Source organism: Bombina bombina, chromosome 8 (assembly GCF_027579735.1).
Source record: "Bombina bombina isolate aBomBom1 chromosome 8, aBomBom1.pri, whole genome shotgun sequence".
Classification (NCBI taxonomy): domain Eukaryota; kingdom Metazoa; phylum Chordata; class Amphibia; order Anura; family Bombinatoridae; genus Bombina; species Bombina bombina.
Window position 1 is genome coordinate 154,223,210 of NC_069506.1, and position 11,827 is coordinate 154,235,036.

General features: G+C 36.4%; 1 pseudogene; it reads left to right on the forward strand.

The window, feature by feature from the left end:
• Positions 1-11,827, forward strand: part of LOC128638901 (sulfotransferase 2B1-like) — a 114,603-nt pseudogene that overhangs the window by 82,911 nt on the left and 19,865 nt on the right.

Below are 11,827 nucleotides of genomic sequence, written 5' to 3' on the forward strand. Positions count from 1 at the left end.
CAGTACCTTTGGTTTGAAGAAAAAATTCATCCTGGAACACAAAATAATTGTGTTCCAGGATGAAAGAGATGAGTTGTAAAATGAACTCTTTCTGTTTAGTAGAAAGATAAAAATCTTGGTCCAAAAATTCAGACACTGCCTCCATACCCAAATTGTGTACAATATTCGAGTACAAAGCCTGAACATCACAGGTGATCCACACAAGGTCGGGTGTGATATTCAATCCCTCTAATTTCTTGAGGAGGTCTGTGGAGTCTTGAATATAGGATTCAAGACCCCGGACATATTTCTGTAGAAAATGATCAACGTATGATGACACGTTGTCAGTTAAGCTGCCTATCCCCGCTATGATGGGTCGACCTGGTGGGCATGAGGGATTTTTGTGTATCTTAGGCAAATGGTAATAAAATGCCAAATTGGGCTCATCAGTTACCAAAAAATCCCTCTCTTTTTTATGGAGTATACCTTCTTTGAAGGCAGAATCAACAATGTCCTTAAGAGATGATTTAAACCTCGTAGTGGGGTCAGAGTTCAATTTCGTATAGTAGTTAACATCAAATAAAATTTTGCGGGCCTCTATTAGATAGTCGGCAAGGTCTTGAAGCACAACCCCTCCGCCTTTATCGGCTTGTCTAACGACAATAGATTTGTTGTTTTTAAGACTTTCCAAAGCTTTTTTCTCATTGGGAAAAAGATTATTTTTTCCATGTATCTTTTTGGTTATTTTATCAAAATCGTCACTAACAAGTTGTCTGAAAATTTCGATATGGGCATTGTTTTTTAATTGGGGCACAAAGTTCGATTTATTTTTGAAGTTGGTATGTATATACCCCTCACATAGTTGGTCAATAAAAGTGTCAGGTTCAATAACCGGAACCATTTCTTGGTTAAGTCTAGCTCCCATTGAATCTGTCAGAATAGGCAGCAGTGTACTATTCTTGAGTGTCTTTTCAGCAAAATATTTTTGCAATGACAGTTTTTGGGTGAACCGGTTCAAATCCACAAAAAGTGAAAAAACATTGTGCTTGTTGGTAGGACTAAAAGAAAGACCCTTGCCCAATACCCGAATTTCGTCATTTGACAAGACATGGGACGATAGATTAAAGATCCCCTTACTTAGGGTCTGTAATCTTGCCTTTTTGCGGGCTGTGCTCCGTCCTCTACACCCTCGTTTGTATATTTAAATAATTTTAGTAGTGTTTGGTTTTTTAATATGTAATTTAGTTTATTTCATTGGTAGTTTATTTTAATTGTAGTATAATAGTTAGGGTAGGTTAATTTATAGTTTAAAATTAGTTTATTTTAATTCTACAGGTAAGTTTTAATTTATATTAAGATAGGGATCTTGTAATTTTAATTTAAAGTTAAGGGGTTGTTAGGTTTAGGGGTTAATAGCTTAATTTAGTTTTTGACGATGTGGGGGACTGGCGGTTTAGGGGTTAATAGGTTTAGTTAGTGGTGGTGATGTGGGAGGCCAGAGGTTTAGGGGTTAATAAATTTATTTAGTGGCAGCAATGTCGGGAAGCGGTGGAATAGTGGTTAATATCTATATTAGTGGCAGTGATGTAGGGAGCGGCAGATTAGGGGTTAATAGGTTTATTCTAGTGGTGTCGATGCGGGAGGGCGGCGGTTTAAGGGTTAATAGGTAGTTTATGGGTGTTAGTGTACTTTGTAGCAATTTAGTTGGTATAAATAAAAATGGGAAAAACCAGAATAACAGCGTCATCGATGACTGTTAGTTAACAACAGTTGGATGCTCATCGCCCCGTACTTGGTGCGCGTGTTTTTGGCGGCTTTTTTTATAAATATGGAGATCGTATTCAGATCCGTGGCGATGTTAGGCGAGCGTATTGACGCCCGCGAATGCAACATAGTTGACACTTTGATAAATATCCCCCATTGTCTATCATTTTCAACAATAGCAATTTTGGTGACTGTCCCTTTAACAATCAAACCAAACAAGACCTTTCCTGCACTATGCCTCTGTATCAAACAGCACAAAGAAATGTACAATATTGGCAATACTATGTCAATGCAAAGTATATGTATGCAAATATAACTGAGAACAGACTCTAATTCAGTCTTAGTTCTAAATGCATTTGTTGTTGTTTTTCCTACCTAATAAAAAGCAGTATTCGAAACCCACTTCAGAATATATTGATACCATTAAAAGGACATTAAAAACTAAGGGCCAGATTACGAGTGGAGTGTTAACAATTACGCGCAAGCACAAAGGTTTTTTTTATCGCAGGTGTTTGCGCGTACCTGATTTTTTGCTCGTATTACAAGTTGAAAGTAAATGCTCATTAGGATAGTGTGACTTCAGAGCTCTGTTAAACTTTTTTGCGAATCAAAAAAAGTGTCACAAAACACATAAAAATACATTACAAAGTACAGGTATACTCATAATAACACTGTCTAATAAAAAATATTTAAATTTTTTTTTATAAAAAAGTTATAAAAGGTAAAAGATATGAGGTCTCAGGTGTTAGAGAAAAAAAAGGCAAATAAAGGGCTTAACATAGAGATACATACATATACATGTCTAAAGATGTATATGTATGTGTATTGAAACAATGAAATCTGCACTTCACCACTGAGTATATCTCAGTATTTCCAGTGAATATTCATAAACAGACCGGTGCAAAACCTTAGGAGACCACCCTCTAGGCCTCAGGATACATAGAAGCACGACACAAAGTGGCACACGGTATAAAGGCTATGGGGCATATTTATCAAGCTCCGAATGGAGCTTGATGCCCCCTGTTTCTGGTGAGTATTCAGACTCGCCAGAAACAGCAGTTATGAAGCAGCGGTCACAAAGACCGCTGCTCCATAACCTGTCCGCCTGCTCTGAGCAGGCGGACACACATCGCCACAAAACAACCCGATCGAGTACGATCGGGTTTATTGACACCCCCCTGCTGGCGACCCATTGGCCGCGAGTCTGTATTGCTCGCCGTATTCAGCGAGGTCTGTCGGACCTGATCCGCACTGTCGGATTAGGTCCGACAGACCTTGATAAATAGGGGCCTATACCTTTTATTAGAGCAACGTTTCGGGGCACCTGCCCCTTTCTCAAGCTTGAGTAAGGGGCAGGTGCCCCGAAGCGTTGCTCTAATAAAAGGTATAGCCTTTATACCGTGTGCCACTTTGTGTCGTGCTTCTATGTATGTATGTGTGTGTATATATATATATATGCAATATTCATTTTTAATTAAGTATACTGTGTATTTACTGTAAATATTTCACATTCCAATGTTCTGCACATAGCAGAATATGTTCTATTTATTTATAAATAGATATTCCTATATATCTTTATATATCTATACCTATATATAATCATCTTATATAAAGGTATAAATACATATTTGTGCAAAAATACCATCATATAAATAGCAACAGCTTTTCCCAGTCGTGATAGTGTATTTTTAAAAAAAATGTAGACTGTAAAACGTGTTTCATAAAAAGGGGCAGTTACTACCATTGAAATGAATAAACCTCTTGTTTTGCGCAAAACTATATCTTACTGTACCAACCGGGATTGCAGAAAAGTTGCCTATATAGTAAACTAAAAAAGCTTCAATTTTCTAGTACAAAAACTTGGAACTTAACAATATTCTTTTGAAAAATATACTGTATTTTTATATATTTATATGAGCTTTGTCAGTAATAGGAAATATCCTGTCCACTCCCCCTAGATGCTTAATGAAAGCCATCACAGTAACATTAGACGGTTTTCAAATATATTGTTAAAGGGACACTCAAGATTGAGCATGCAATTCTAAACAACTTTTAAATTTAATTCCATTAACAAAATGTGCACAGTCTTTTTACATTTGCACTTTTTGAGTCACCAGCTCCTACTGAGCATGTCTAAGAATTTACAGAATATACTTCCATGCATTTGTGATTGGTTGATGGCTGTCACGTGATACAGGAGGAGTGGAAATAAACATAACTTTGAAATTTGACAGAAAAAAATCTGCTACTCATTTAAAGTTAAGACTAAAAGGGATATTTATCAAAGCGTCAACTGAAAATACGCTTGAATCCTGCATCGTATTTGCCGCGAGATTGATCCACCATAGTTATCAAAGCGTCAAGATTGTCAAATGTTGAAATATGTGACGAAATATATACGCTCCCGCGATCTCAATCCGACGTAGATCGATGCTTGCGTCATTACAGATTTTTATAATTCACATACGACTCTATTTAACCATTTTATCAAACATTTAACAGGTACACTCATGTCTATTCCGACAAAGCGTACCTAGTTTTTAGTCCGCCACCCTTGTGGCCGCGGATGCCATAGAAATCAATGGAAGTCTGACAACACAGTAAGCTTATGTTCATTGCTGCAAGAGAATGAAGTATATTACATAATAAAAATAAATTAGAAACTTTATTAAAATTGTATACCCTTTCTAAATCAAACAATATTATTGTTCCACATTTGGTGCAGTAGTAGATATAGGGATAAAAATGAAAAATACATTACTACTTATGGATTATGTTACAAATTTGTCTCTCATTAAAAAGAAAGGGGACAATATTATTTCTCCACATTTTTTTAAAGGTTTTGCCCCAAACTTGTTGCACTAATAGATATAGAGATAAAAATGAAATAAATACACAACATAACATAGCTAACTTCATTTTTATTTTTTTGGAAAAATCTATTTGCACCATGTTTAAGCCATGTATTACAAGTCCCACTCTCTACTTCGCACCAAGTTTGATGCAACACTTTTCGCAACCCACATTTTTGATTGGAATATGCATAATCACATGATTTATCAGCCAATCTGATTCAAATATACATTTTAAACTATCACTAACAAATCAAATTGCTCGATACTTGTGTCATTGATCACTCATCAGAACTTGCAAGTGCCATTTGTTACATTGTGTATTATACTTTGAAAGTATGTATATGTGAAATTAGTATTAAAGATAAACATTGATGCTAACATTAGGACACACAGTGTAATATTTTAGACAATTATTTTAAAATTCGAATTGATGTTTGATTCAATATAATTTTAAGATGATAGCTCAAAGCGATAGCCCACCTAACATTAAACTGTCATGATTCAGATACAGCAGAAATTAAAATCAACTCTTTACTGCCATGCTATTTTCAGTGTATTTCTTCCTCCTCTTGAATTTATTTTTCAGTAAGAAATGTCATCTTACATGCCAGCCTATTTTACAACACCTGTGTAGGAGTGGTTTTATAAACTAGATTGCAATCAGGAGGGGTTACACAGGTACAGAGAGAAAACTGGCCCAGCTCTTAAAATATCCATTGATTGCAAATAAATACATATAATACCCTGATTACATGTTATATTCACAATTATTCCTGGTCAGAATAACAATAAATTTAAACTATATACATATAGTGGTATAAATAAACACAGAGATGTGACAGACAACATTGTTTAGAACAAAAAAAGGAATTTAGGGACATGTAAATATGTTTGCAAAAGATTTCTGACATAACACACACACACACACACACACACACACACATATATATATATATATATATATATATATATATATATACATATACAAGTATGTGCAAAGATATATGTACAAATTATAGCATTACTAATCATTTATAAAAAAAACATGAGATAAAAGCATAGCATGACTTCTAGAAATACAAATACACATTAATTTATGTGAAAGTATTATATAACAGCTTTTTTTGTATAACAAATAAATAGAAAAATAACTTTCTATGAGATATTGTTTGTTCAGGTATAAATCTATTTCTTGGACATTAACAGATGAAATATAAAAGATTAGCTTTAGAGAAATGAGCTTGTTCATGGACAGTAATGAAATGGTATAAATAAAGTTGGGAAAAACCTGAATAACCGCAACATCGATGACTGTTGGTTAACAACAGTCCGATGCTCATCTCGCCGTACTTGACGCATGTGTTTTTGACGTTTTTTAATAAATAAGGGCATTGTATGTGGATCCGCATCAGAGATGTCTGGCGATGTCTGGCGACAGCACACAATGTCAGCATTTATCATTTATTTATTATTTATTTATTTATAAAATATTTTACCAGGAAGGATACATTGAGATTTCTCTCGTTTTCAAGTAAGTTCTTGTGAACTGCTTGTGCAATGCCGCCCCCTGCAGATTCGCGGCCAATCAGCCACTAGCAGGGGGTGTCAAACAGCCCGATCGTATAGGATCGGGCGGATTGATGTCCGCAACCTCAGAGCAGGCGTACAAATTATGGATTGAAGAGGCCGTCTGGATGATGACTTCTCGCCGCCTGGATGAGGACTTCTCCGTCGGGATGAAGATCGTTCAAGCGGGACTACAAAAACTGTAAGTGAATCGTCGGGGGTTAGTGTTTTTTTAAGGGTTTTTTGTGTGTGTGTTTTTTTTTTTTAGATTAGGGTTTCGGCAGCAAAAGAGCTAAATGCCCTTTTAATTGCAACGCCCATACAAATGCCCTTTTCAGGGAAATGGGTAGCTTAGATTTTTGATTTTGGGGGGATGGTTGGGTGGTGGGTTTTACTGTTGGGGGGTCTTTGTATTTTTTTTTTACAGGTAAAAAAGCTAATATCTTTAGGACAATGTCCCACAAAAGGCCCTTTTAATGGCCATTGGTAGTTTATTGTAGGCTAGGTTTTTTTTTATGTTGGGTGTTTTTTTTTATTTTGATAGGGCTATTAGATTAGGTGTAATTCTTTTTTATTATTGATAATTTTGTTTATTTTCCGTAATTTAGTGTTTGTTATTTTTTGTAATTTAGTCTTTTTTTTTGTAATTAGATACTTTGTAATTTTTAGAGTAGTGTTAGGATTTTTTTAATGTGTAGTTTAGTTTATTTAATTGGTAGTTTAATTTTATTTTAATAATTATATTAGTTTAATTGTTAGTTTAAACTTAGTTTTTTTAATTTGACAGGTAAGTTTAAATTTAATTTAAGATAGGGAAATTGTAATTTTAATATAACGTTGGGGGGGGGGGGGCGTTAGGTTTAGGGGTTACTAGTTTAAATTAGTTTATTGCGATGTGGGGGGATTTTGGTTTAGGGGTTAATAGTTTACTTTAGTATATTTCGTTGTGGGGGCTTGTGGTTTAGGGGTTAATAGGTTTATAATAGTGGCGGTGGTGTAGGGCTTAATAACTTTAGTATAGTGGGGGCGATGTGGGTGAACGGCAGATTAGGGGTTAATAATATTTAAATAGTGTTTGCGATGTTGGAGGACGACAGTTTAGGGGTTAATAACTTTAGAATAGTGGTGACGATGTTGGGGAGTGGCGGAATAGGGGTTAATAAATTTTATTAGTGCCAGCAATGTTGGGAGCGGCAGATTAGGGGTTAATCAATTTATTATAGTGTTTGCGATGCGGGAGGGCCTCAGTTTAGGGGTTAATAGGTAGTTTATGGGTGTTAGTGTACTTTTTAACACATTAGTTATGAGTTTTATGTTACAGCTTTGTAGCGTAAAACTCATAACTAATATATGTGAAAAAAAACCAGTGCGCCAAATACCTGTAAAGAAATAAAGGTGAAAAAACCAACCTATAGTGCATTAAAATAAAGTACCCCTATATATATAAATACAAGAGTGAAAATGGCAAAATATATACAATGTAGAAAAAGTCCCAATCAAACCAATATTGTAGATGATGGAAATGTGATATTGGACAGTTCATCTAGTCCATAATCCAGATTCTGATATCTGGAGCGGATGGCAGGCTGCTTCTTCGAAATTCTTGTCGGTGTCCCAAGATGTTAAATTCTGCAGAAGTAAAAGATAAAAAAAGAAGGCGCCACCATAGTGCACAATCAGATGATTATAACACGCCAAATATACAAGTAAGACCGTACTTACAAGCTGTATGACACTTGAGAAGTGTCACAAATGCCTTCTGGACTGTTAGGAGTCGTCCAGCTAACTCACACTGGTGGATATCGGAATTGCTCTGGAGTTTTATCCATATGATACATTGTATCTACTAGTGTATCTACCATAACAGTGGACAAGTATAAGACGAACCGGCTCTGTGAAAAGTCTGTGGCTGGATACTGCATGCTGTTTGCTATCGCCGCTCCCACACTCCAGAGCAATTCCGATATCCACCAGTGTGAGTTAGCTGGATGACTCCTAACAGTCCAGAAGGCATTTGTGACACTTCTCAAGTGTCATACAGCTTGTAAGTACGGTCTTACTTGTATATTTGGCGTGTTATAATCATCTGATTGTGCACTATGGTGGCGCCTTCTTTTTTTATCTTTTACTAAAACTCATAACTACTGACTTTAGATGGCATTACGGATCTTGTCGTTTTAGATTGTAACGCTCGCTTTTTAGCCTCCCAGAAAAACTTGTAATACCAGCGCTATGGGACTCCCTTTAAAAATCTTCATTTTTACGAGTGGGGTACTGACGTTGCGTACCAGGCTAAAAGGCTTGTGGTACACCTATACCGACAAGACTTGTAATGGCTGCGTTAGGGAAAATGATGCGTTATGGCCCATAACGCTGCTATTTGAGTCATAGCGCTCAACTCGTAATCTAGCTGTATGATAATTGTTGATTGCCAATAGCTTGTAAATGTGTGTTATATTCTGAGATTAGACATTATGCTATGATAGTAAAACAAGTCAGTTAAACGTTAATCTAGCCCCTGCTATAGAAGGGGCTTAAGCAGACAGAATCTATTACACTGAACAACTGTGCTAAAGTTAACTGTGCAAGCAAGGACTTTATAATTACAGAAAGAGTATTAGGTAGATAGCTTTAATCTCGCAATCTGACATCCCACATATTAACAGGTCCTCTTGCTACAGAATTATTTCTATAAAAATGTTATAGCTGGCTAAAAAATATTGTTTGTATCTAACTGCTTGATATTATACAAACAAAGTACAATGTTTCACATCTAGATACATGATTCTCAGAGGTATTATTCACACACCTATGCTATATATTGATATCTAGAGCGTTTAAGCAGACAGAATCTATTACACTGAGCAGCTGTGTTAAAGTTAACTGTGCAAGGAAGGACTTTATAATTACAGATAGAGTATTAGCTAGATAGCTTTAATCTCATAATCTGACATCCCACATATTAACAGGTCCTCTTGTTACAGCATTATTTCTGAATTTATTAATAGTCGGCTACAAAAGATATTGTTTGTATCTGACTGCTTGCTATTATACAAATCAAGTACAATATTTCACATCTAAATACATGGTTCTCAGAGGTATTATTCACAGACCTATGCTATATATTAATATCTAGAGAGTTTAAGTGTTTTTAAACATGTATGATTGAATAGGTAAACCAAAAAAGCTAAAGTATGAATGGTTAAAAATCGTTCCTGTAGTATTCAGTGAGAATTTTTCCTATATAAATGTAGGGGTAAAGCACTCTTTTTTGTTACAGATTTTCTAACTCATTTTTCTATGAGTCTCTTGCTATATTGCCCCCCTAACTGATGCTTGCTGCTAACAAAAATATTTGGCACCTATAGGTACTTACCATTAGTATTACTTTACCTACTATCTTGTTACTTTAGCCCTCTCTTTGTTTGCCTCCTTTCTCTCAAACCACTCATTTAACATCATATTATCTAATACTTTGGCTCCCTCAGTACTGCAAGGCTCTGTCTTGGGTCCCGTGCTTTTTTGTATCAATATGTCCACCCATGGAAAACTTATATCCTCCTTTGGCTTCCAGTACCAATTATATGTTGATGATAATAAAATCTATATTTCTTCTTCTGATATCTTTCCCTCTTTACTCAACCAGATCACCAACTGTCGCTCTGCAATTTTCTCCTGAATGTATTCACATTACCTCCAACTCAATTTAGCTAAAACGTAACTGAGCTTCCTCCCTCTTTGATACATCCTACACCTGACATTTCTCTTACAGTTGGAGACTCTATTCTCAACATCTCACCCCAGGTCCACTGTCTTGGGATCACACTTGACTTGAACTCACATTCACTTTACATATTCAAGCTCTCACCAAATTCTGCAGTGCACAGCTACGTAACATCTCATTCCCTCATTTTGTCACGCTTTGACTACTGCAATCTACTTTTAAATGGCCTTCCCAAACACCACCTTTCCCCCTTAAATCTATCATGAATGCTTAGGCTACACTCATCCCTTATCCACCTATGTCATTGATCTATATGAGCTGCTCCCCATACACTCTAGAATACAATTCAAAGTATTAATCCTAACCTATAAAGCACTCAACAATCTTGCTCCGAGCTTTATTTCCTCCCTCATCTCCAAATATTCCCCAAGCCGTCCTCTTCGATCAGCTTCTGACTTACGTCTTTCCACTCCTTTAATCTCTACGTCCCTCTCACACCTCTAAGATTTCTCACATGATGTTCCTGTCCTCTGGAAACTCTCTACCTTGTTTAATCAGACTGTCTCCAACCTTGTATAGCTTTCTTTGAAAACCCACCTATTCAGTGAGGCTTATCATCTCTCCTTTGCTTTTTCTCATACCCAAAACAAATCTTGAACTGCCTGACTTGCTGTTGTAACTACAATCCATTTGACAAGCTACCCCAAACCTTATGTCTCTGAACCCTCAACATGTAGATTGTAAGCTCTTTGGATCAGGACCTTCCTCCTGTACTAGTTTTGTTTAGTCTGTTATGTATTTGTATCTTTTCACAAATCTTTAATTGTATACCCCTATCTCTGTACCCAGCGATTCTGCCGTATCATCAAATCTTACAATGTATTTATACAAGTTGCAGGAGAGAGGAAAGTAACTGGGCCAGGAGATTGTGACATCAAGCAACATAAAGCAATAGCCAGGAATGGTGAAAATGCCGGCCAGTGCTGCCAGTAAAACAAAAGCCAAATACAATACCAAAGTAGCTTAATAGCATTACTTATGTGCAAGTTCCTCTTACCCTCTGTGATGCCAGTTTGAAGTCAGGACATTGAAAAACTAGAGTTATGTCTTAAACTCCTAAAACAACAGCAACAAAAAGTATTAAATATTATAACTGGAGACAAACAGATGTCAATATATAAAAATAAATTGTATAACTATATAGATGAACACCTTTAAAACCCAGAGCTCACAAACAAGGAACTCACAACTTGAACTGCCAAAGGCAGTAGATGAGGCAAAGTTGGATAATCCACATACAGAAATAGCTCAATAACCTTCTCACAAAATGCATCTTTGGAACTCGTTACCTTGAAGTATCCAATTACAACTTTAAGGGGCCAATTTATCATGCCCCGTATACACCTTTCCGCACAAGCCTTCAGGTGGACAGCAATCCGCCCGATTGGATATGATTGGGTTAATTGACAACCCCTGCTAGTGGTCAATTGTACAGGGGGCGGCATTGCACAAGCATTTCATGAGAAATGCTTGTGCAATGATAAATGCCGACAGCAGATCATGTCCGCTCGCACTATGATAAATCGGTCCCCAAGTGTAATTAAAAAATTATTGTTAAAGTGAATGTCAACTTTCATGATAAAGTGCCAGGTTTTTAAAAAAACTATTAAAAACAGGGGAACTTTCATTCATGAAAGTTTACATTGCACTGGATTTTACAAATACTTACATTCTTCTCCTGAAACACCGGATCGCCGATCGCCCCGCCTGCTTCTTCCTGCTGTATTAACACAGCAATGACGAAACCTGCTAACTCCAATCATGGCATAGCCTCACCAGATTAACGCTCCTGGGGGGAAGCTGTGATTGGAGAGAGCCAGTTTCGTCATTGCTGATGAAATACAGAGGAGCTGCAGGCATGGGATCGGCGATCCAATGT